The sequence below is a fragment of the Larus michahellis genome, chromosome 1, assembly GCF_964199755.1.
Source record: "Larus michahellis chromosome 1, bLarMic1.1, whole genome shotgun sequence".
Classification (NCBI taxonomy): domain Eukaryota; kingdom Metazoa; phylum Chordata; class Aves; order Charadriiformes; family Laridae; genus Larus; species Larus michahellis.
The window spans coordinates 15,086,465-15,111,895 of record NC_133896.1 but is presented as its reverse complement, the minus strand read 5'-3'; the positions used below and the strand labels follow the sequence as shown (position 1 = coordinate 15,111,895).

The 25,431-nt window shown below is 45.6% G+C and overlaps 1 protein-coding gene across 3 annotated transcripts in view; it reads right to left on the bottom strand.

Moving 5' to 3' along the window:
* The window catches only part of LHFPL3 (LHFPL tetraspan subfamily member 3), a 256,612-nt gene that overhangs the window by 4,380 nt on the left and 226,801 nt on the right, over positions 1 to 25,431 (bottom strand). The gene's annotated exons all lie outside the window — the stretch shown is intronic.

The window sequence follows — 25,431 nt, the reverse complement described above, 5'->3', positions numbered from 1 at the left end:
TCAAACTGTAAAAAAAAAATCACCATTGATAGCTCCATGAGCTTCCTTTCCCCCTTTATAACATATTTGTGATAAATAAAATCTATTATAAATGGTCTGAGTTGGGAATTTCAGTATATTTTACTAATATAGTTATTAAGGTAATGAATATGGTTATCATTAATATAGGTAAATGGCACTACTAAATAAAAGAATAAAAAGAAAAGTGCTCAAGCCTCTGATCTGCTTCCTTACTAAGTGAGGTATTGGCTTTTTTGAGCCTCTTAAAAAATCCTTAGTTGGTGAAACTGAAATCCAGGGAAATCCAAAGTTGCACGGTGAGGAGCACATGCCCTGATACTCCTATGAACAATCTAAGGTGAATAGAACTGAATGAACCATTTCTTTCAATTATTTTTAATCATATTTCCATGTGCCTGTGTTATTCAAATCCTTAACAGTGCTTACTGGATTTCCAGCAATACTCGGTGTTGGGGTTGTAACATACTAAAACCTTTATTAGTTCTTTTGCTAAATTTTGCACACAGGTGTTATACACATGGAAATGAAATTTAATAAATGCCAGAGGTGCCTGGTTGATAAGGCAGCAATAAGTCATTCACATCTAACATCCCTCAGTCCGCTTTGTAGCACATCATAGGCTTCTGACTCCTTGAAGTTTCTTTTCTTAGAGCTACTTACCCTTTTCTAGTGTTGTTGCCTATAAATCAGTTAATGAAAGCAGTCTTCATGAAAGCCATATTACCCAAACCATCTGGGTGTTCTGCTGTTAAATTCTCTATTTAAAGTCTTGAAAGGCTGCCTGTTAGGCTGACATCCTGGCAACACGGTTATTATTCATATTCGACCTGTTCAATTAGGGCAGTAACTTCTGTTGACTGCAGAGCTGGAGTGCAGTCACTCTGGGAGGGATTTGCAGCATTTTAGTGTTTATGCACATTTTCAGAGAGAGGCCACCGATATTTATTTGTTTGAAGATGAATCACGGGGAGATTTCCAGGTTGCTCCCTGCCAAGGTATAAAGGACGTACTGAATGTCAGGTAGTCCCTCACATGCTGTTACTGTACAGCATGCACAGTAAATATACACCGAAAGGCAGACCTTCTAGGTCTGAATATATATTCTCTCCAGCAATCTTAACACTTTGCACCATTAATTTTCAACAGCCATATTTATACCATTTTCTTTGCCCTTTATTTGACTGGCATCTAGAAAATAACACTTTTCCAAGAGTTAATCTTTTATTGCTGTCTCCAAACACACACAATAACTGAGCTAAAGAGCAACTGGAATTCACGGGCACACCAAAACTGATGCTATTCCAAAATCACATCAGCTGGCAGAAGCCCATGGGCTAATGCACCAGAGATTTCTTCCCAGCGCCTGCACGGTAGCCTAGAGAGCAACATTATCTCTCTTGAATGCTGGCGCTGTGTTTGGTGTACGGGAGGAGGTGAAGGAGGAGAGAAACATTGCTGATGAAGGTCTGCAATTGAAAATAGACATGCTGAGGCACCTTGGGTAATGCCGCTGCCCGGGCAGTAGGCCAAAAAAATTTGGACAAGTTCAGTTTTAATGAGGCGCTTGGAGTTCTCGCCTTTCTGGTTATGATCTGCATCAGCTCCTTGTAACCACACGTCGATGGTTTTGTTGTTTGCATGAGGGTTGGTGCAATGCTAAGTGGCTTAAAACTCCACTTGTAGCTACTGCACCACGAAATTCGAATAGCAACATGCATTCAGGGCCTGGGCAGTTTCCAGATGTGTGTAATTAAAAGGCATGAAAGGCAGGTAAATGTCCAGCTGCACAGTGCAGCTGGTGTCCCATCTTCTCTTATTTCTTTGAAGACATTCCCTTTAAAACACGTGACAAAACCTATTTGAGTGGTCTGAGAGAATGCTTTTGTTTTCCATGTGATGAGAGAGAAATAATGTGTATTTGCATTTGCCTTTAAATGTGTATTCCCATTTTCCTACCTGCTGTGGGTGCCTTTTCCCTCTTGATGCACTGAGCATCCTTTGCCCTGGTCTCATTGGGGGGTGCTTATGCATTGCCCAGAGAGCCAACCCGGGGCAAATATTGTGCTCTCAATAAACAGCCAGGCACCAATGCGGGTCCTCTCCAAACTCTTAAGTCATAGAATCATAGAATCATTTAGGGTGAGAAAGACCTTTAAGATCACCAAGTCCAACGTTTAACCAAGCACTGCCAAGTCCATCACTAAACCATGTCCCTAAGCACCACAAGCTGAAACTCTAACATTTGTTTTGGAGTTGCTGTTCATAGATTGTCCTGGAAATAGGTGGCCAGGAGATGAATGAGTTGTGCCCTCTGGTGCACTGCAGTTTAGACAGAGTAAGGAGGGAACAAGGCTGCCCTATGGAGATGGAAGGAAGAATGAACAGAAATTCCCCAACTGTTTTGCTAGCAGCCCTCTTTCGGTGTTTCACAGTTCAGCATCTTCTCAACAAAACATGATAAATGACCTGTGCACACCAGGGCTGCCTAAGCGCGTTTCCTCCTCCTCCTGGCAAACCACTGGGCAGGATTTGGCAACTACCTGCTCTGCCGTCACTCACAGCTACTGAAGCCTACCTGAGAGGGCAGGGATTAAAGGGAGTACACAGCAAACCTTGAGGGAGTTACTAAAATGTTTACAAAACTTTGGGATTGAAATTGCGTGATGGTTTTGTCCATATGGTGTTAGAGGAGAAGCTCATCTCAGCAGAAGAGCATGTGAGCTGGCTGTTTTGCTGCAGCATTTCCTTGCAATAAAATAGAATCGAATCACATAAATATGACAAAGTTTTTGCTGATTCGGTATGCAAGCCCTGTGAAACCAGAGCTGAGCGGAATGGTAGGACTTATTCGACCTGCTGGGCAGCATTTCATGCACCCTGGTAGTGGCAGCAGCTGAAATCCACGTCACGGGTTGTAGGAAACAGAATCACGGAATAGCCTAGGTTGGAAGGGACCTTTCAGATCATCTAGTCCAACCATTAACCTAACTCTGACAAAAACCATCACTAAACCACATCTCTAAGCACTATGTCTACCTGTCTTTTAAATACCTCCAGGGATGGTGATTCCACCACTTCCCTGGGCAGCCTGTTCCAATGCTTGATAACGCTTTCAGTGTAAAAATTTTTCCTGATATCCAATCTAGACCTCCCCTCGTGCAACTTGAGGCCATTTCCTCTTGTTCTATCACTTTTTACCTCGGAGAAGAGACCAACCCCCACCTTGCTACAACCTCCTTTCAGGTAGTTGTAGAGAGCGATAAGGTCTCCCCTCGGCCTCCTTTTCCCCAGACTAAACAACCCCAGTTCCCTCACCTGCTCCTCAGAAGACTTGCTCTCCAGACTCCTCACCAGCTTTGTTGCCCTTCTCTGGACCCGTTCCAGCACCTCAATGTCTTTTTTGTAGTGAGGGGCCCAAAACTGGAGACAGTACTTGAGGTGGAGCCTCACCAGTGCCAAGTACAGGGTGACAATCCCTGCCCTAGTCCTACTCACCATGCATTTCCTGATACGGGCCAGGATGCTGTTGGCCCTCTTGCCCACCTGGGCACACTGCTGGCTCATATTCAGCCGGCAGTGAACGAACACCCCGAGGTCCTTTTCTGCCAGGCAGCTCTCCAGCCACTCCTCCCCAAGCTTGTAATGCTGCATGGGCTTGTTGTGACCCAAGAGCAGGATCCGGCAATGTTTCCAGGGCCATAGGAAATAGTTTCAGGAGCATTCAATACTTTTCTAAATGTCCACTGGAAGGAGGGTCAGGCTGTTTTGCAGGCAGAAGGCTCATTTCATGGCTGCATACGGGCATTTCTAGCATCTGAGAGGATGGCTTCAGGGCCACAGGGGTGGTGATGGTTGGAGTTAACCACTGAACAGACAGAATGCGTTTTATTAGAAATCCTTTGCCAAGAAGAAACAGAAAAATGGCTGACGGATCCAGTCAGATCAATTTTGCCACGTTGCTGTGTATGGAGTATCTGTGTACGACATATTGATGGACAGACCTTTGCCATCAACAACTGATATACTGTCATTCACAAGAAAAAACCCAGCGCAGACGTAAAGCCACACTCCTTGCAGACTTCATTCTACCAGTGACCGTCCTGCCGGCCAGGTCCTGCCCTTCCCTGCCAGACTCTGGACAATTCTTGTAGTTTTAAACCCCAGTTTATTCTTACATTGCTTTTCCCCCTTTTTCTGTTGTTATATGTGGAGACTGACACATGTCGGGAGGAAATGGCTGTCAGTTCAGAGGCTGCTTGGTTGGTGGCAGTGTGCTGTAGGGGGAGAACAGTGACACGGCAGGGAAACATTATTTTCTGGGTTATTTTCTTTTATTTCTCCAGACAGAATGCTTTTTGAAGCCGTTATGACAGTAAGCAAAAGTCTCCAAAGAAAATTGTGGTTGTCAAGACAAATTACTTAAAAAAGAAGAAAGGATCAAGCAATTAAGTCTGCCCACCTTATGCTAAAGTATGAAGGGAGAGATATATTGGGAAATTTCATCTGGAGCATCAGGACAGTCTCCCTGCTTGTGGTATTGATTTATTCAAGTTCACATGCTTTTCCAGATGGAAATTTTGAAAGGTGAGGAGCTTTTTGGGGAAGAAAGAGAAGATGGAGAGTGGACTTGGAGGTGTATCTCCCCTAACATCAGCTCACTTGGAGTCAGGCATCAGGTGTGTGTTTCTGTCAGTCTCTGGAGAGGGACAGGGCCCTCCTGAGGTGACTCATTTCATCCTGGCATAGTTCCCAGGGTGGATGAGCACTTGTTGGCTCCTGCGGGACTGCAGACCATTGGATGAGACTGAAGGCCTAAATCTGAGATGGACAAAGTGAGGTATGTGAATCCTGGGCCTAAAATTATCCTGCACAGAGTGATGAACAGCATACACGGAGACACAAAGAGAAGCTATTGCCCATGCACAGAAGATAATCTTGACTGAAATATCAAATTATTAGGCAGTTGTGGATTAGTTGTTTGTAACAGGTTGTCAAAGACCTCGTCTGAGCACAGCTTGAGGACAGGTATTTTTAGTCCTGTTGGGGCGTGCAGGTGTGTACCAGGACTGCCTTCATGGGGGAGCAAATGACTTTGCAGAAGGTGGGTCTAAGATTTCACCACCAGCCCAGGAAGGCTCAGATAAATTCAACAGCTTAAGGGATGACCAGCCTGGGGTGCAGAGATGCAAGGAGCAGGTCAGGCTGGTGGGAAGGTATGAGCCAAGCTACGTGTGGCAGTCAGCTTAGTTGCTCTTGTCAGTCACACCGTGCCTGGGGAGCAAGTGAATTTTGACTGCAAATGTTGAGAAACAGCATTAGAGCAGCTTAAAGAAGGCACCTCATCAGAGCCTGAAAATTTTCTTATTTCCAAAGGATCCTCCTTCAACTACACCTAAATATAACCCGGTAGCAGTGAAAGGCTCTGAATCCCCGAATATGGTCAGGCTTCAATCTTCCTGCCACCGTTCCTAGTCCCTGGCTCGGGTGGCTTTCCTCTGGTTTGAATGCAGCTCCAAGAACACAACATATGTGTATGTGTCGGTGAGACAGACAGGAGGAGAGTGACAGGCAAAGGGAAGAGAGACCTATCCAAGGATGGAGTAAGTCATAGCTGTCATCACTGTCATCTGCTGGCACCAGTCTGGGCTGATGGGAACAGGGTTCTCTCGGGGGATGGCTCTGCTACCCATACCTCGCTACCAACAGCTTTCGGGTCCCTCAGCTGGACGGCTTGGTGCTGCACGACCATACCTCCCCAGCAGGCGTGACCGCCCTTCTGCTACCATCACACACCGTGCAGCCTGCCCTGAGCACGAGAGGAGGTTGTGTGTCCGCTCGAGCTGGCTACTGAAACACTGAGATGTAGTGATCAGATCCCACTGAACAGTGGCAGCATTTTCCTCCATTTCAATATTTGCTCTGTGCCTGTCAAGAAAAGGAAGATTTTTATCATAATGAACAAAAACAGCAAAAAGCCTCTTATTCGTTCTCCTAAAGAGTTTTCTTTTACTGTGGGGCATCACAGAGATGCTCCTTCCTCCAGTGGTCCCTTTCCAGAAGGCTCATCAATTTCTCTTTTGTACTGGGTGACATTTCTGGCAAGTTTGGGATGGGAGTCACGTCTCAAGACAGGTTTGCTGGCATGGGAGATCTAGTATGTTGTTGGAGAGACTGGAGAGAGGCTGAAATGCCTTCATCAATAACGTCTTTCACGTGAAGTAGCTTCCTGCTCCACAGAGTTGTAGGCTCCAGTCAAGCAAAATCAGTTACTTGTTCGTCTATTTTTATTTCCTCTGTGTGGTTTGCTGCAGTCTTTCTTTTCCCAGATGGTCAAATAAATTGCTGTCACTAAACAGGAGTCCCTGAACAGTGATTCCTAAACTCTTCCTGTTCTTTAACTGCTTAATGAGAAAATATTTTACTTTCTTTATATTCTGCACATTTGCTGGAGTTGTTTTTCAGTCTTTCCCCTGGAACCCAGAGGATCTGTAGGTATTTTTTTTTGTTTCGCCAGCCTTCAAGCTGCGTGATCAGACTGCTCGGAAATCTCTGCATCGTCTTAATTTAAAAACTGTTACAAACTTTGATCTGTGCTTGTTTATTGAGAACCCCTCTGAGGATCCAGCCATGTCGGTGGAGGTACCTCCATAAGGTCCTGGGCAGGTCGGCCAGAAAATGTTTGGATTGTCATTTTATATTCTTAGGTTTTTTCATTTTGTTAATAGCAATTTATGTCCAGCTTTATTGGCTTTATACGTTCCAGGAGTTTTCTTCTGCTGTGCTGGGTAATGTTAGAAGCTGACGTTGGCGTATCCTTGGTGTGGGAAAACAAATTTTATTGACATTGATACAAAACTCTACTTGTCCAGGCTCGGCTGCCAGGGAGGGCAGAAGGCAGATGCCCAGGGCCAGCGGGGGCTGCGGGGGGCTGTGAGCAAGCGCCAGCTTGGGAAGAGCCAGTCGCCGATTTAAGTGCGGTGCCGAGGCTTCAGGTTGGTTTGAGCCTGCATTTCTGTGCAGCAGAGAGACGGTGGGAGTTTGGCCCTGGGAGAAAGCCAAGATATTGAAGCAGATTCTTGAAGGTGCCAGCCAGGATCTCTGCATAAGGAAACTGCTACGATGGGGCTTATTTTAGTGGTGTGAAAGAAATGGAGCTCTGCTCTTTTTTCAACAGATTGGATTTCTCCAAATGGTTTCCCCGTTCATATAATGAGTTTTTCCTCCTAACAGAAAGGAGCAGGGCCATGACAGTTCTCTGGCCATTCTGGCATGTTAAAACGACATTTCTGTGAATGAAATAATTTGCCGATTTTAAATTCTAACATAATAATTAAAACTTCTACAAGAATTTCAGTTTAAGCATCTCAGAAAACATAGTAAAAAAATATAAATGCTGGCGAATCTTAAATGCTGCAGAATAGTAAAAACTTTTAAACTTTCTTTTCTTTGAGCGAAATTATTTTCCGGGCTCTCTGGCCAGCGCCAAAGCTGTGTCACCTGGGAGCATGCCACAGATCCCACCTGCTTCCCTGCTGTGCCATGGCACATCCAGGGGTTTCTAAAAGTTTTCCAAACTTTCTCTTTGTGCTGGTGGGAAGAGAAAATTCAGTAAGGGGGGTGGGCTGGGGCTGAGAGCAGGGCTCTGGCTGCTGGGGCTCACCGCAGAGGGGAAGTCCCACAGCTGGAGGGCTTCGTCCACCGCTGGGGCAGGGGCTGGCCAAGGCAAGGCTGTGGGTCCTTCACCCTGAGCACACACTCCTCTCGGAGGGGTTGGCCGCTATTATGTTGGGTCTCAATCAAAATCTGCTAATGAGCTGTGAACATTGATCCCATTTCTGCCTCTGAGAAAGATATAGGTGCCAAGTTACATGTTTATGGGAAACAGAAAGATAACGATCTAGAGAAGCTTTAGTCTGAGGTTATAAAACTGCGGCTTAATGATCAGCTTACCTACGCACAGGAATATTAATTAACTGGCTATATACTCTCTAGGCAAATAGGAAATATCTGTGGCTGTGCCTAAGGGCCGTGAGCGTTTCCAAAGCTGTGACACGTCAAACTAATAAAAAAATCTTTATGGGGTTTGGTGACATTCATCTAGAACAGAGGCTGGATTTGGCAAATGGCAAAGCCAGGGACTAAGAAGAGGGCGAGGTTTTTGGTGAACACCATCCGTTGTGGAAACCTGCCTGATGTGCAGCAAGGAGCATCTTCCCTTTCCAGCTGCCCGCTGGATTGCTGCAAAACCGATTTATGCAGGCTTTGGACAATATATAAGGATTTATTATTGCTATTAATTTATATTATTCCCTTAAACATTTTTTTTTGAATTGCTGTAGGAGTGTTAAGTGCACTCTTGCAAAAGAAAAAGAGGAGATTCCTTCCCTGAAGAGCTTTCAGCACAGGAGGCAGACTGTGATTAACAGTGCAGAGAAAAAAAAACACCCTTCACAGAGAAGGAAGGGAAGGGCTGTGTTAGGAAATTGCCAGCTGGAAAGCACGCAGGAAGGCGGGCTGGTTCGCAGTAGCCCTGAAGAACAGGTGTGGTACAGTGTCCTGATTGTGCTCCTTCTCCTCTGGGTCAGAAGAGGAACGTGACAACCTGGCGTATCCAGCAAGTCCTGCAGTTTTAAGCACATGAGTGTTAGCAACTGCTGCGCATATGAAATGGTGGTGGCAATAAAAAAAGTATCACTCCTAGTGTTGCCTTCCTCCTGCCTGTGGGAGCCGATCATCAGAGGGAAGCTGTTGGCTCCCACCTGTTCCCCGTTCCTGCAGGGGCCTTGCAGACACAGGTGTTCCCTGTCCTCTGCACCCAGCATCGCTCCATCTCCCTAGTGCCACCTCACAGCCCTTTTCTGCTCTGTCCCATTTCCACATGCTGCTACATTCCCTGCACACAGTATCTCCTGGTGATGCGTGATGCCTTCACGATGGAGACTAAAATAAATAACTGTTCAGGTAACCAGTCTGTAAACATCTCAATACACCCAGTGTTTTCTAGCCCTATCCTTGAGGCCTGTCTATATGAAGGCATGAATACAGAGGCCTTAACCATATGAACTTCACTTGTAACCTCTGGCGTCTCTTGCAGGAGTGAGAAGACCACCAGTGGCCTGAAGGGCAGGTCTTTCTACAGGCTCCCGCTCTCCAGCAGAGCCTTCTCTAACACTCAGGTGTGGCATCCACGTGGTGCTCTAAACAGTCCACCTTATCCCCTCCTCTGTAAGGATCATGCTTCATACACCATAAGATCAGCTCCAGGGCTTAGGAGCCTTGGTGGCTTCTTTTCCCCTTTTTTGCTACACCTGAGTCCCACACACACGAACAATTTTCCATTAGTTTGGCTGTTCCCACCAATGATGGTAAGGCAATTCTTGTGTAAATGCCACCTTTCTATGTCTAAGCATGTGACTGCTGTTGTAACAGCAAGAGAGAGCAGAGTGGTCTCAAGAAGCAACCATCCCGGTGGAAAACACTAACAGGGAGGGGGAAACCCCCCACCCCACTATCTCAAACCAAAACCCAGTTCCACCAGGATTCTTCAAAGCTCAGTCACCCCTTCCTCAGAGAACAGACCATTAGATAAAGAAGACATCGATATAGATTTGCTCAGACACGAAGCTCATCCATAAAAAAGGGAGGGGGCTGAGATAAAGGGAAAACAAGTCTGGTCTGCACAGTTACATCCGCAGTTACTCCCCAAGGAGCTGTGCAGTAACACCTTTCACTCCACCTGCAGCCCTTAGTACGGGGGTTAATGCACCCTCCTGCTGTGTGGCTCTAGTAAAGCTCTAATAAAGGCTTCCACCCTCCCACCCCCTAAACAAGTGATTTTTGTCCATCCTTCCCTCTTATTTTCCTCCATCAGAGTACGGCCAGGTCAGCGGTGGGAGCACAGGGGACCCTGCTGGGCTACCAGGGCTCAGGGTCGTGCCAAGAGCTCCTTGCCTCTGGCTGACACCGGTGGTGTCCACTTTTCAGTGCAGGTGCTGCTGGTGTTTGGTAACCATCACCAACTGAGACACCTCCTCGGTGCTTAAATAATAATGATGGATTTCTGCTCTGGAGTGATAGCTTGTGTTGTGCAGCTGGGTTAATGTATGTCAGCTGTCATCGTCCTTGTCAGCTGCTGCTGTCAGTGAGCGGCAGATAAGTAAATCTGTGATGATGCATATCCCAGAGAGAGCAGGGATTAAATATTTCATGGCTTCAGACACTGAAACGTCTCCTCATCTGGAGTCCTTTTCTGGCGGTCACGTCCTCTCAGATCACCCCAGCCCTGGGGATGAGCAAAGGCTTCCCGGGTTTCTGAGACCGTGGGGCAGGGGATCACCGGAGGCAAAGTCCCTGCAGCCAGGGAGAGCCACGCTGCTGCTTCAGTCATGGCGAATTTAAAAATAAGCAGAAACTCAAGGAAAAAGAAAAATCTCCTTTTTTTTTTCCTGACATGCCTGACAAGGCAGTTGTGCAGAGCGTGGTGTTTACCCTCCTGCTCCTCCAGCACTGACCAGGGAGAGGTGGCCTAGCACCCACCTTGGGCTGTCGCTGGGACACGCTGCTGAGAACCCGGTGCCGAGCACCTGCGGCAGCGCGGTGGCTCACTCCGTGTGGGCAACACTATGGAAAGCATCAGCCGTGGCTGTAGTTAGGTAAATGTGGTTGTTTCGTGGTGTTTCCAAAATGATGGGTCACCAAACCTTGGAGATGAGCTTCATGGTCATTCCTACAGCACCGTGTGTCCCTCCTCTTTCTTCTCCGAAGTGTTTCTCAAAACCCATTGCTAGCGAAGTCTTAGATTATTGATTGCTTGGAGACAGGAAAAAATGCCATCATTCAGATTTCTTCATTCTCATTTCCTGGTATTGCCCGTAGGAACTTTATATTGAAGGGATTTTCAGTGCAAAATACCAATTTGTCGAGACTGAAGTTTACTCGGGTTCTTCTTGTTTTTATCACATCAACGGAGCTATTCTAGGGGGATGTGGAAAATGAAAGAAAATGCTCTGATAAACAAAGTCTTGGCTACTTTGGAAACTGTCTCTTTTCCACTAACTACCTACAGAACCAAATAAAAATGAAAATGTCCTCTTTTTTGTTCCACACCAGAAGAGAGAGAAGACCCATCCTGTCAACACTGCTCGTGAAATGAAGTCCTTGTTTTCCAGAAAGCCTTAATGAGCCACAAACCTTTGCAAGCCAGGGAGACGTAAAAACATGAGCTTCTGAAAAGCCCGATTTCTTTCTTATTTACTTCACGTTCCCTGAGAGCTAGGGGTTTTCTTTGCAATTATGAGGAACAGAAGTTGTTGGTTTTTTTTTTTTTTGAAAGCTGAGATTCAATTGCAACATGTGATTCAGAGTTGAAACATAGCATGAGCGATCGTGCCATTTCCAAACCTGTAGGTAACTGCCCAGGGATTTAATCTTCATCCATTTCTCCTCTTTATAACATCTAATCTCCTTCCTTTGCTGTGCTTTTTATCTGGACAACAGGTATACAGAGGCTTCCGTGTGGGTATGCTCCTATATAGGTCTGTGGTTCCTCTGACTCTGGTATCTGAGGGCTCCGTAGCTGGACCCCAGCAGAAGACAAGTATTGAGGCTTTGCAGGTGGATTTTTCTGCTTCACTATTATGTAAGTTGCCAACATCAGTATTCATCTGCACATTGCTAAGTAGCAGCGTTTCTGCTTTTTATTTTTTCTTTCATGCAGAGAAAGTAGTTTGTGCTGTCTTATATAAAAATAGCAAATTTTATGAGATGCATTTCCCTCAGGCCCCACGGAATAGAATTTGTTCTGTAATAAGAGACCAATGTGTTTTAATTGCTTGTTGTAGACTATTACCTGTTAAATTTGTCTGAAAGTGTGACATCAGCAAAAAACTTCTTTTCTGTTTTGCTTCCTTCTACTTTACAGCTGTCAAATAGCTTCAACATCTAAGGATAAAACATGACAGATGACTCAAATATGTGACAGGTCATAAAATATTGATTCTTTGTGTTACCTGCCAATGAAACACATGCCACTGTGGGTAAATCTTCTTTAATTGGGATTCCTGACTTCTGATTGTTATAACCCCAGTTTAGGTTGAAGTCTAGAATTATGAAGTAATGGGTTTGGTCTTAGGAAATGCTGAAGCCTGTAAATAAGAAATAAGTAAGTTTTACTTTTCTTAAACTAGTGCTTTTTATCTAGACTCCCAGCTGTGTTTTCTGTTACAGTCTACATCTGCTGGAAACCCTTTCGGACTTTTCTGTTTCCTTTTTGACTGAGTAGAGCCAACTCAACTCCTAAGGTCATATGATAATGAGGAGCATCTTGGATCCATCAAGGACTTCCCACTGAGATTTTTTTTTCCAAGATAAGAACATTCTTTTGATTACTTATGAAATAAATAAATGATATTTACTATATTATTTTCCAGGATTTTGGAATTTCCCTAGTTAAGCTTATAATTTGCAGCCTTTTTAGGTCATTTTCAACTTGCAAAGACTTAGACTGGGCTTTCTTGTCTGGTTCTCCATGAAAACTGGGCCTTTTTTGCCGAATGAAGGCAGCATTTGTTGGCTAGGGCTCAGTGTGTAAGATCTTTCGGCAGACACAAGGAGATGCTGCCCTACTTGAACCTCCCGTTCAAGCAAAATGCTGGAAGATAATGTTCAAAATTAGATTTGTAATCTCTGTTGAGCAGGGGTTGTGTCTCGTACAAGTTTAGGGGTCAGAAAAAACCGCAGTGCTTCTGCAGCGAAACGGTGGCAGCTGCCCGTCTGCTGACTTGAGTCTGTACGAGCAGACTTGTGTCACATCTTCACTTCTAAAGCGCTTCTCTGCCCGTGACTGAAAACTTCTCGCAGGAAACTTAACATCATCCTTCCTAAAAGAAGCCCTCTCTAGTGTGGTGAGCCCCCTTTCTAACCATGTAACTGTGTGCTTTCAACGCAAAATTATCCAGGACCAGAAGAGCAATGACCCATTGGAGGCTGGCAGACATCAGCCCTGAGAGTAGGAGGTCTTGGAGGCTACTATGGTCTCTGCCACTGCTGAGGTGGAGATCCCGGCTCCCCAGAACTCCTGGCCTGGGAAACTCACTGGCCCACAGGTGCCAAACTGGGTCCCTGGTCCAGGTGGGATGAACGGTGCAGAGAAGCAGATGTGCTTTAGGTTATTTTATTGGAAGCTGAAGGACATATCCTCTGTGTGGCTTGGGAGGGATGGGCAAGCTCTTCCATGATGCACCATGAAACTATTCCTGGGGCAGATCCAGCCCCAGAAGTGCTGAGAATTGTAGGACAACACCTGCAAGCAAAAATACTGGCCCTTTTATGAGGCGGGGGGAGTGCCAACATGGCCAGGGCTGACAGCAGGAATCGAGCCCAGCTTTGCAGCTGGGTTGCTCCCAGGCATCATTTGCCACACCTAGGAGATTTTGATGGTGCAGATAGACCTTGTGAGTATGTCCCTCTGGTTTTAGGGCACCCTTGTGTGACGAAATTACCACAAGAACTCTTACATTCACAATACTTCACCCAGGAATTAAAAAGAAGGTGAGACAATTAGCCCTTGTATCACAGCAGCTCCATCAGTGCTGGATGAAATGAAAAAAAGTCTACTGAAAGTACAGAACAAGTACTTGATGAACACTGGCTGATGTAGCACCTCTGTGCTTGGAAGGTTATCTGTTTTCCGATTGTGTAAGCCAGTCTACTAAAAGACTTGAACTGCAAGTCTTGTCTCTGGTATTCTCCATTGGGACTACAATCTGAAAAGCATCCTCACAGCATTTAGGAAACACTATTTAGATAAACTGCTATGAAAATAAATGTAAAACTTGTTGGGAAAACATACTCTAAGTGGTGAGCAGTGGTTCACTGTCCATCTGGAGGATTGCATTTTTTAGACTTTCATGGGAATCTGTCTTAGGCCTGATATTGTTAAAATATTTCCTTTAACCACTTGGATAGTGGAATAGAGGATCTTTTCCATTTGCATTATCCAGGAGGAACTTCAGGTGTGTTGCAGGACAGAAATCGTATTCAACATTTATAATGAATTAAAGAAGTGGCCTGAAAAAATAGGACACAATTCATTAGCAATATGTGCATGGGCAGGAGAAGGAGTTGCATGAAATATAAGTTAGGGACCAAGTGACCCCATGAGTCCATGGGTTCCTTCTGTTGTGCAAAAAGACAAATGCCCTACCAGGATCTGCAAGCAGGAAAATCTATTTGCAAGATGTGCGAAGTGGCTCTAGCAGGCTACTCAGCAAGGCCTTGGCTGCATGGATGGCTTTTTGGGACTAGGCTATAAGAGAGAAGTGGGCCTACTGGGTACAGACAAGAGCAGAGAAACGAGAGTGGTCAGAAGCCTTGGAAATCTTAATGTAAGAGAAAACATGGGCAATTGAGCTGTTTAGTCTAGGGGAAAGGAGACTTACTGGACATAACACTCTTAACTATGAAAAAAGCTGCTGCAAAAGAGAAGAGAATAAATCATTCTCTCTGGGGACGTAACAAGTAATGGACTTAAGGCGCAGCCAGGGAAATTTCACTTAGACTTTAGGAGAAGCCTATCTAGGATAACGCCCATTGGCCAGCAGAGCAGCTGCTGAGAGAGGAGTGGGACCCAGCGATTCTGGGGGCCCTGTGGCGGTCTCCCCACCTAAGGGTCCTCACTCCCTGCAGCCCAGCATGGCTGGAGGCACATATTGCACCCACAGACATCCGACAGGGAGAGAAGAAAAGAAAAAGGTGCTGTCTCCACCTTACACCCCTTGCCCCAGTAGGAGGTACGACAGCCCCTTGGGCATGCTGGACTGCAGAGGCTATTTGTAAGCCAAGGCTCAGGGGACAAGTGGTGACTTGCTGTTCGCAATATCCCTCTTTGGAGGGACTAACTTCCATAGGGACATTGTGCTTTTTCCCCAAATGACTTACACAGAGGGCATTTCCAGTGATCAGGGAAAGAAAGATTCCCGAACCCTTATTTCTGTGCCAACTGTACTGTCTATTTTTAACAGCAAGCTGGCATTAGCATTTGTTTGCTAAAAATAAACATATTTCAAATGCAATTCATTACATAGCGCATTAGGGTAAAGGCAATTTATGCTTCAGTCAAGAAGAAATATTTTTAAGGGATAAATTAGTTCATGCAAATATCTGTGGCTTGCACTCAGTGCACATGGTACCAGCAGAGATGGTGCTCTGATTTCAGTCGATTGGGGTAGATCATAGAATCATAGAATGATTTGGGTTAGAAGGGACCTTAAAGATCATCTAGTTCCCACCCCCCTGCCATGGGCAGGGACACCTCCCACTAGACCAGGCTGCTCAAAGCCCCATCCAGCCTGGCCTTGGACACTTCCAGGGATGGGGCATCCACAGCTTCTCTGGGCAACCTGTGCCAGTGTCTCACCACCCTCACAGTAAAGAATTTCTTCCAAATATTTAATCTAAATCTACCCTCTTTCAGTTTAAAACCGTTACCCCTCGTTCTATCACTACATTCCCTGATAAAGAGTCCCTCCCCATCTCTCCTGTAGGCCCCCTTTAGGTACTGGAAGGCCTCAATAAGGTCTCCCTGGACCCTTCTCTTCTCCAGGCTGAAAAGCCCCAACTCTCTCAGCCTTTCTTCATAGGAGAGGTGCTCCAGCCCCCTGATCATTTTTGTGGCCCTCCTCTGGACTCAGGGGGCCCCAGAGCTGAACGCAGTACTCCAGGTGGGGGTCTAATGAGATCACAAAATTCAGGAAGCTGCTGAGGAGCTCATACAACATCCTATTTTAACTTAATTGAAAACATGAGCACAATTATGTAAGAGAAAAATAAAAAAGAGATGGAGGGTGTTAGAAACATTTCTCCCTTACAGCTGCAGCATAGCAGAATGGTAACAAATGGGCAGACATGTTTTTTGGAGAGGGGGTATTCTTTATTATATTGACCATAACGGCTTCCTAAAACCTAAACAACACTGCTTCTTGCTCACAGAACAGAGGAATATTACAAGGGCATAATTTTGAATCAGAAAATGCCCATGCATAAGGGTTTTGAAGCGGGTTTAGATGAGCTGCTGAGTCAGGAGCTGGACGGTGATCTCTGGTGAACCTGTCCTTCATGAATTGCCTAGTCTCTTTTTGATTTTTTAAAATATAACTTTAGCTTGCAAAATGTTTTGTGGAAATAAAGTATTTCAAGCAAAACATGCTGGTTTTGTTGGCACTTTTATCAGGAGGATTTCTAGCACACATAGGGAATTACTGCTCCGAACCAAGGTTCACAAGTAAGAACTGAACCTGAGCCTCATATACCTCTCATGAGTGCCCCCCTCTCTCCTTCCCGTTGTAATTCAGAACAAAACCAACATACCGTAAATAAATAACAAACATAAAAAGACAAAATCCACTCAGAGTCTTCAGGATACACGGGGGAAAAGCAAGGCTTTCATTTCCAGCCAGTGCTAATGAGCAGGATGCAGCATGTCCTGCAAAAATCAGGATGGTCTGATTCTACCCACTAGGGGGAAGTGCTGTACCTATAGTTTCCAGCTCACTCACAGCAATACCGGTAATTTCAAGATAAGTGAGCATTACTAAGAAAATTAACGTTACTTGTAATTTAATTCAAAACAATGTAAAATTGGAATATCCCAGAAACCGTAATTAAATGTTCAAAATCAAAAAATAGTAACTTCTTGAGTTTAGGGTCCTTCAGTAAACAATACCTTGAATTTTCCAGACTTTATCTAAAAAAAATATATTAAAATCTACTGGTTTGCCTGAAAAATGTGGGTTTTTTCTATATTCTTTTGAAATACCCAGATGAAATACTTTAAATTAAAACAATTTGCATAACCTCAGAAATTGTATCTGTGAAATGCTCCTGATGATTCATAGTCATTTGTGTTAAATATGCAAAAGCCAACACCTTGCTGTCCCAAAATAATTTGGTGGCAGGATCCTTAGGTAATGGCAAACACCTGCAACTAAATGCAAAGGGAGAGGTAAGAGCCTGGGTGTGCTTCCCACCGCGGATGTTCTGCTGGGGGAATGCCACAGCTGGTGGGACAAAGTCTCTGAACATGGGAGGAAAAAAATCTCTGATTTCTTCTCACAGCCTCATAACTATACAGTTTTGGTGCTTTAGCAGTTCCTAGGTGCCTGTTTCATCAGAAACACCCGCTGAAGTAGCACAAGTTGAATCACGTCTGCAGTTATTGTGGTTTCAGATTCCAGGGATGGGGAATGTGTTAGCACTGGTGCCCACTGGCAAGGGAGCTGGTTTTGGGACCGGGTTGGGTTTGAAGCTGGCTGCTCCTGCCACTAGGCTTTATTTTGCAGAGTTTTGTTTGTGTTGGCTCTTCCTGCCCAACTAAGGCAGCATTAGTGGGAGATGCAGCTGTAGGTGGGGTGTGCTACAACACCTCCCCTGCCACAGTGGTGGATCCCGTGAGGGGACCTGTTTGCACCCCTGCTCACCACTGCATCTCTCTGGCAACTTCAGCCCATTGTTTCTCACTGGCTTTTTACTGCAAATCCTTAAACCAAAATTTGTATTTTCCATCTGCCAGTTCCCTGCTGTTTTCCTTGTCTCAGTGTCACAGACTCAGAAAACTGCGGAGGTCGGCAGGGACCTCTGGGGCACCTAGTCCTACCCCACTGCTCAGAGAAGGGTCAGCTACAGAAGGCTGCTCAGGGCTGTGTCCAGTCAGGTTTTCAGTACATCCAAGGATGGACACTCCACCACCTCACTGGGCAGCCTGCTCCAGTGCTTGACCCTGCTCACTGTAAAAAAAGTTTTTTCTTATGTTTAAATGGAATTTCCTGCATGTCAGTTTGTGTCTGTTGTGTCTCGTGCTGTCCCTGGGCACCACCAAGAGTCTGGTTCTGTCTTCCTTACTTCTTTACATCAGGTCTTTATAAACACTGATAAGGTTCCCCTTCAGCCTTCTCTATTCCAGGTTGCGCAATCCCAGCTCTCTTTACCTTTCCTCATAGGAGAGATGCTCCAGCCCCTTTATCATCTTCCTAGCCCTTCATTACACTCTCTCCAGTACGTCCACATCTCTCCTGCACTGAGATGCCCAACACAGGGCACAGCACTCCAGGTGTGGCCTCACCAGTGCTGACCAGAGGATCCTGTGCACCTGCTTTGCCACAAGGATACATTGCTGGCTCATGGTCAGCTTGGCGTCTTCTAGGACCCCAGGTCCTTTCCTACCAAGCTGATTTCCAGCTGGGTAGCCCCCAGCATATACTGGTGCATGGAGTTGTTCCTCCCCAGGTGCCAGACTTGGGTTTTCCCTGTGTTGAACTTCACAAGGTTCCCATCCACCCATTTTGCCAGCCTGTCGAGGTCCCTCTGGACAGCAGCACAACCTTCTGGTGTATCAACAACTTCTCCCATTCATCCAACTGGACTTCATGCCACTGATCACAGCCCTTTAAGCCTGGCAGTTTAGCCAGTTTTCAATCCACCTTGCTGTCTACTTATCTAGCCCACACTTCGTCAGCTTGTCTGTGAAGTTGTTACGGCAAACACTGTCAAAAGCCCCGCTAAAGTCAAGATAAACAATGTCCACTGCTTTCCTGTTGACCACTGAGCCAGTCATGTCACTGTACAAAGTTTCCAGGTTTGTCAGGCATGATATCCCCTTTGTAAATCCATGCTGACTACTTCCAGTCACCTTCTAGTCCTTTGCGTTTGGAAATAGTTTCCAGGATTATTTGCTCCATCAGCTCCCCAGGGACTGAGGTAACACTGCCATGTCTATCGCTCCCCACATCCTCCCTCTTGGAGACAGGACTGACACTGAATATCTTGTGTAAGGTATGCCCAAGCTGATTGAAATTTTTTAATGACTGTTTTTTGATTCAATCACTGAATACAAAAATCATTTCCATGGTCATCTTCTTTTTACAGTGCCCTCCCAAGCAAGGGTTTTCCTTCACCACTCCCTCCGTCCCAACTCTTCTTTTCCTGCTGTTCTCTTTCCAGGGAGCATGATCAGGACACCAGCCCAGGGCAGGTGAATCACTGGGGTGTTTCCTCACACGCTGGTCTGACTCCAGAGGACTGAACCTCTGCCACAAGCGTGTTCAGCTGCTATGAGGAGGGAATGCAGCAGGAGCTGAGAACGGCTCAGAGGACAGAGTGGGAAGTACGAAGATCTTTTAAAGCTGCCTTTTGTTTTCTCACCCCTCTCCTAATTGATTTTTGATCCTGAAGAATCTCCTATGAGCCCAACAGAACAGCACGGTGCTGCTGTCAGAAGCCTCTCCTTCCCCCCTCTCCCCCCTTATTTTCTTTGCTCCCTCCACTGGTGACAGGTACTTTTCTCCCATTATTAAGGTTTTCTCTTCCTATACCCATCACAAGTTTCATTGTCCTCTTCTGCTTTTCATTCTCTTCTTTTTTATTCCAAGAAGAGAAAAGGAGGGAGCACTGGCATCCCAATTATTTATATGTAAATATTTCCTCTGCTTTTGTCCTGATTTAGCAAAATTACGAGTCCTGCAGGAGCAGGCAACAGAGTCCCTCCTATTCCCATCAGGCATCCTCGCAGCTTCATTCCTGGCTAGCAAAGCAGTTTACAAGACCGATGGAAAACTGACATTCTTTTATCCCTGCTGCAAAACTTGTTTCATAATTATGTGCCCTATTCTAAAATGTATATGCGGCCTTAATCCTCCTAATATGTAGGGTTTAATATGTATAAAAAGCCTGCTATGTACATCATCTCAGCACAGAATTTCAATTGCTAGAAAGGCTGAGACTGAATTAAAAAGGAAGCACTGTGCATGGCAATGAGCTCATTTTGACAGGCTGAATTAATTTTAAATAATAAGGAAGTAATTTCCATCTCACTAAATGCCCGCATTTTTCTGCAAAAATAAAACACTGTAGTCAGAAATATACTCTTGAGAAATGTCTCTTATAGAGATAAGTAAACCAGATAGCAATTAAAAAAGTAAATAAGTCATAATTACAATAGTAAAAGGTAGTATTAAGTATTAATGCACTTCAAGCCCTGCTTCTTTGATTGAGTTCTGCTTTATCTCATTAGCTTTACAATCAGAAAAATATCATAATCTGAAGATACATGGATTTAAGCACAGACAAATACCTCCAGCAGCTGGATGTGGCTGTTGTAAGGATGCAGTCACAACTTCCTGATGCAAAAGAAAAGATCATGAGAAAAAAAGGCATAGGAAGATGTGGAGAAAGAGATCCCTAGACCACTACCACCACTGTCCCCCACTGTCCCGAGACCTAGAGGCTTGAAAATGAAATGTTCTGTGTATGGTCTTGTGGGGAACATGGCTTTCTTTTGTTGAAGCATGACCAGAAGAAGTAATGGTGGCTCCTGTGGGAATGAAGACATTATAACACTCATCAGGAACTGAAAGAGTGATGTTTAGCTCTCTCCTCTAGAAGGGAGGATTCACTCCCATACCTCAGACCAGCCGGGAGAGTTTTCTCCCCACCAGTCTGGGAACACAACAGGGCACATGGCACTGCAGTGAAGAAGGTTTGCACCAGAGCCTCTGGTAGAGCCTTTGGTAGACCCTGGTAGATCCATGAGCTGGGGAGGACTGTAACAACTAGACTCTCCACATTTCTCCTTGAATACCAAATTACCTTCTGCACAGCACCTGGAGGATCTAGCTCACGGGTGTCTGTGTTTGTGTGCATTCACCTCTTCTCTAGTATAGCCTCTGTGCTGGGGCGTAGGGCCCTCTCCTGGGATGTGGACAAAACCCCCCCTTTTTTATCCAACAGTGTGGTGGTTTGAATGTTCACCCAGGAGCTGGGATATCCTGGTTCAGCCCTAATCCTTGCAATAGCTGCTTGACTGCAAAGTGTTCTCTAAAATGCAGCTTTCTTTGTCCTGTAAGTGAAACTGGGAGAAAGGGAATAAAAAAGGAAGATCAAGGATGACATTGCAGCCTGGTGATGGGGGCACTAAGCTGTTGAAAAGGTGATCTGACTTCCACTCTCTGCTCCCATTAATATTTAATAGTCATTAAATTAAAAGTCAGGGATGTGTAGGATTAACTACAGGTCAGCATCCTTATACTTATATCTGAATGAATGAGATAGTGTTAGTATGGATGGAAATGAGCTATTAGCAATGAGCACGGCCAGTATGTCAGTAACAGGCATAAATTTAAATGATTTAAACACTGTCCCTGAGAAACCAAAACAATGAAATGGCTGCTCCAGTACAGAGACCAGGACAAATCCTGCACCAGTGCCGAAACCTCCGCCAGCACAGACGCTCACCGAGATCTGAAACTGTTTGGCAAAAATCAGCCCTTACTCTCTGTGGATTTGCTCAAGGGACTTGCGAGAGACTGCTGATCACTGAGAAAACAGCCGTAAACAGCTTTTCATGCACTCAAAAGCCGTGATCACAAAACAGCAACCTTTGAAGGATGCTGTAACTGAGCCACCTGCATTGCCAGGAGAGGAGGCGAGTGCCTTGCGCGGGAGGACGCGGGGCTCCCACCACACTCAGTTGTAGTTTGCAGAGTTTGCGTGGCTGATGGCCAGAGCCGCAGGAGTGCCCTCCTGCTCCCCTCCAGCCCTGCCCTGCCGCCGAGGCACGGAAGAGCCACAACCTGACTTCCCCTCCGCTGTGATTCCTATTTCGGGTGCAACTTGGGAACATCGCTGATTGCAGCAGTTAGTGCAAGATTTCCTTGTCCTTTCCGTGCTCATTGAAGTGAACAGCAGTCTAATCCCACACAACCTTTCCACGTCTGGAGGAACCACACATGAAGACTCTGATGGGCAGCTTGTCCCCTGGTCCCTCAGCAGACTGAGGTGGGCTTGTTTGCCATCCTCCCTTGTGCAGGGAGGGCTTCCCACCAGCGGCGTGGCTTCCCTGTGCTGATGAGCAGAGAGGAGGAGGGTGGTCCTCCATGGAGGTATGCCTACTGGATTTGACCAGACAGCTCAGATCTCAAGCAGCTTCTTTTCCCACAGTTGCTAAGAAACCAAAACAGTCATTTCAGCTGCCGAAACAACTGTTTAGTACATTTTTTTCTCCACTGGTCTCATTCTGGGTAACAGCAGCTTTAAGCCTCTCAGGGCTTTCCCTGTGCTTCTCATGGTGAAGAGCTGGGGAAGCACAATGCTGGGGATGAGAGTTTGTCCTTGGTAGCTTTTTCAGGAGGGCTCCAACTGCGCAGGTTGTTTCCATATGTGTCTGTCAGGAAGTTTCCTACATTAAACTGTCTGCAGGAGTCTTCACAGGTGTTATTCAAGAGCTCTTTCAGCTGCCCCTTCCAGCCACTGTCAGCACAGCCACCTGAGTCACCAGCAGCTCCAGAAGTGACTCTGATGAAACCTGTCCTCCAGCTCCTGCCTTACATCAGTGTTTCAAATGACAGTCCTCCCTTTATCCCTTTGCAGGCTTTGCTCTGGCTAGCGTCTCGCCCACAGCCATCTGCAGGGTGCCTGGGAGCAGGGACAGTGCCGATGGCCCTGCAGGACTTTGGCTCTCCTTGCTGGAGCGCCATCAGGGAAGAGACCATATGGGCATCCCTATGGCTGAGAGCCAGGCAGCCAGGGAGCCAGCGAGGAACAAAACCCCACACGAGGTTATACCTGCTGGGAACATCAGCCGTGAGAAAACTCCCACACACATTTAGCTGGAGTAACAGAAACAAAAGAGAAAATGGACTTGGGCAAAGGGCAGGGAGCTGAACCCTGGTCAAGCCACAGGTAGGTTTCCAGATCCGCTTTTGTAGTAGCAGCATAAAGCAATTGCCTCTGGTTGAATGGGACTGGAAGGCTGATAAAAAGCCTCAGGGAATAACCTTCCCTGCATAAATAGCTCTGGGAACTTCGCTTCTTTATTTCTCTGTCATGTAAGGATTTTTCAAAGTTCAGCTGCATGTACACAATTAATAATAGGTCCAAGTCAGCAGAGACTTGTAGCGTCTTGGAAATGTCATCTATCAAGATACACAAATGAAGCTAAAACTACCTCAAAATATTAACTACTCCAGTGTTTGCTGATGGTGCTGTGCTGACCGCGAGGGATGGATTGCCATTCCCAGCTCAGTGCCTGTAAATTCTGCTGGTTCCCCAGCGGGTTCAGGTTGTTTTTGTTAAATGGTTACGTGTTGTGCTTCCCTCATGTGAAACCTCCTGTTTCCTGATGGAGCTGTGGCTCTGATAGGAAGTTACAACCTTTTTTTCCTGCAGCCTTGGTGGAGACTGGTTCTTGTATCAGCTTGTCTATTTCATAACTCTGGCAAATAAATCTGGGCGTTGTGTATGTTCAGTAAAACTGAGATCTCTACTGCACAAGAAAGAAGTGAGGCAGTGCTGGGAGCAAGAGTGACCTGGGCCGAGCTTTTGAACTAAGGATATTCTGCTGAGCCAGTGCTCCTGGGAGCTCCTGCTCTCCTATGGAGTGGCCTGATGAGGCATTACCGTAATGGTATAAATACTGTAATGAGATAAATACAGGGGCAGTGGGAGCATGAAGACATGTGGAGGACCAAGTCCACGGCAGACCAGAAGCCAGTGTGGCAGTGCTCCCCAGGGAAGAGGCATTCCCCAGGCAGGTGGGAAAACACAGTTCTCCCCTTCTATGCGTAAGGTCAGATCAGAGGTTCGCTCAGTCTGTACCTTTTTTCTGTCAGTGGCCAGCAGTGGATGCTTAGGGCAGAGCAGAAGGACAGGAAAGCCATAAGGATGTCCCTCCAGAGTATTGTACTATTCTCCAACAATTTGACGTGTGGGGACTTTGGGAGTCCAACAGGCATTGTTGCATGTAAGGACCTTGCAAGTCTTTCTTCCACAAATATATCCAGCTGTTTTGTGAACCCTTTTAGCACACACAGTCTCAGAGGAGGAACCACGGGCAAGTGAAGTCCAGGTCACACAGGACGTTGCTGCCTGGCCTGAACCCACAGCCCAAGGTGCCGTGTCAACCACTCAACCGCCTTCCTCTCCTGAGGGCGAATCAGCATTGACCTCCCTTCAAACTCCCCAGCAGGCACCATTCACCCAGTCAGTCATTAAATTTTCAAGCAGTGTGTGTAGTTTCAGATTTAAAAGGAAAAAAAGGCTGGCACCTGAATCCCAACAGCATGGCTTACAGTGATCTTGTGTGTGCCTCACGCTAAAGCAGAGAGGGAGACTTTCTGCTTTATGGAATGGATCATGGAAATAGTCTGCTGCATCTTCTGGTAGTATCATTGGTGATGAGGAAAAATAGGAACATGAGAATTTCTGATTAGCTGGGTAAACATCCAAGTTACCTAATTGGGTTCCTCCAGGCAGCTGCTATCCTTAGCAAGAAACATGACTGTATTATTCTATAATGGCACAGTGTTTAGCAAATCCTGCCAAAGGAATATATGTTCCTTGGTTTTTTATTCCCCTGAGCAAAATATTCATGTTTTTTCCAAGATGTTTCTATCAGACAATGTTTAAAAACATATTTGACTGACTGGGTTTACTGCTCCTGAAAAGAGGCTGGAATAAGTCTTCAGGATGCTCTAATTAGAAATGCAGCTCCTGTCCAACAGGTAGTAAGTGGAGACTGTCATACCCTGCACATCACTAGGATGAAGTGTATTTAGCCAACCTGGATGATTTTTTGTGTTAAATTTTCTACCTGGGAAGTGACATCGGCTATTTACTGCACTGGTACGAATCCCCAGGCCAGCAGCAGCAAGTTACTACCTGGTTCATAGGCTTTTCAAGGGAGCCTCAGTGCAGTCGGTGGTTTTGTTCACGCGGGTAGTCTATAAATACTGCCTGTTGCCTTTCATACAACCTGCTCATCAAAGGTTATGTGAAAGAGGCAGTTTTTGCAGGACTCAGTAAACTTTACACTGTCAGTGGCAGAGTTCCCTTTAAGGTTGATGAAAAGCTCTGCAGTTTTATAAGTCTCTGGACCAAGATCACAGAGAGATATTTATTACTAGGGGCATGTAAACTACAAATTAATTAAGTTCTAAGCATGTGAATGGAGCATCATAATATTTTATACAGGCTATAATTAACTAGACAGAAAATGTACAAGCAATGCAGTTAAATTACAACTTGCACATACACTGCAACATTATTGAAAACCTATTACAAATGACTTGAAAATCTTTGCTGCAGGACATGATGTCCATCATGGCTGACATTGGCAAAATGGGATTAGCCCTTTCAAATTTCTAATTTTGGATGTAATTTTTGTATCACCTTCATCTTCCAAAAAAAAAAAAAAAAGCCCGACTACCCAGCCTCTAAAAACTTAACCCTTTAAGTCTACTGTAGGGCACCCAAAATCGCCACCCACCTACAAGTACTTTGGATCATAAACTTGAATGAATTACTCTTGCACGTGTTTTCTTAAACATCAGTATAAAATACCTGTACTCTTTTTTGTTGATTAAC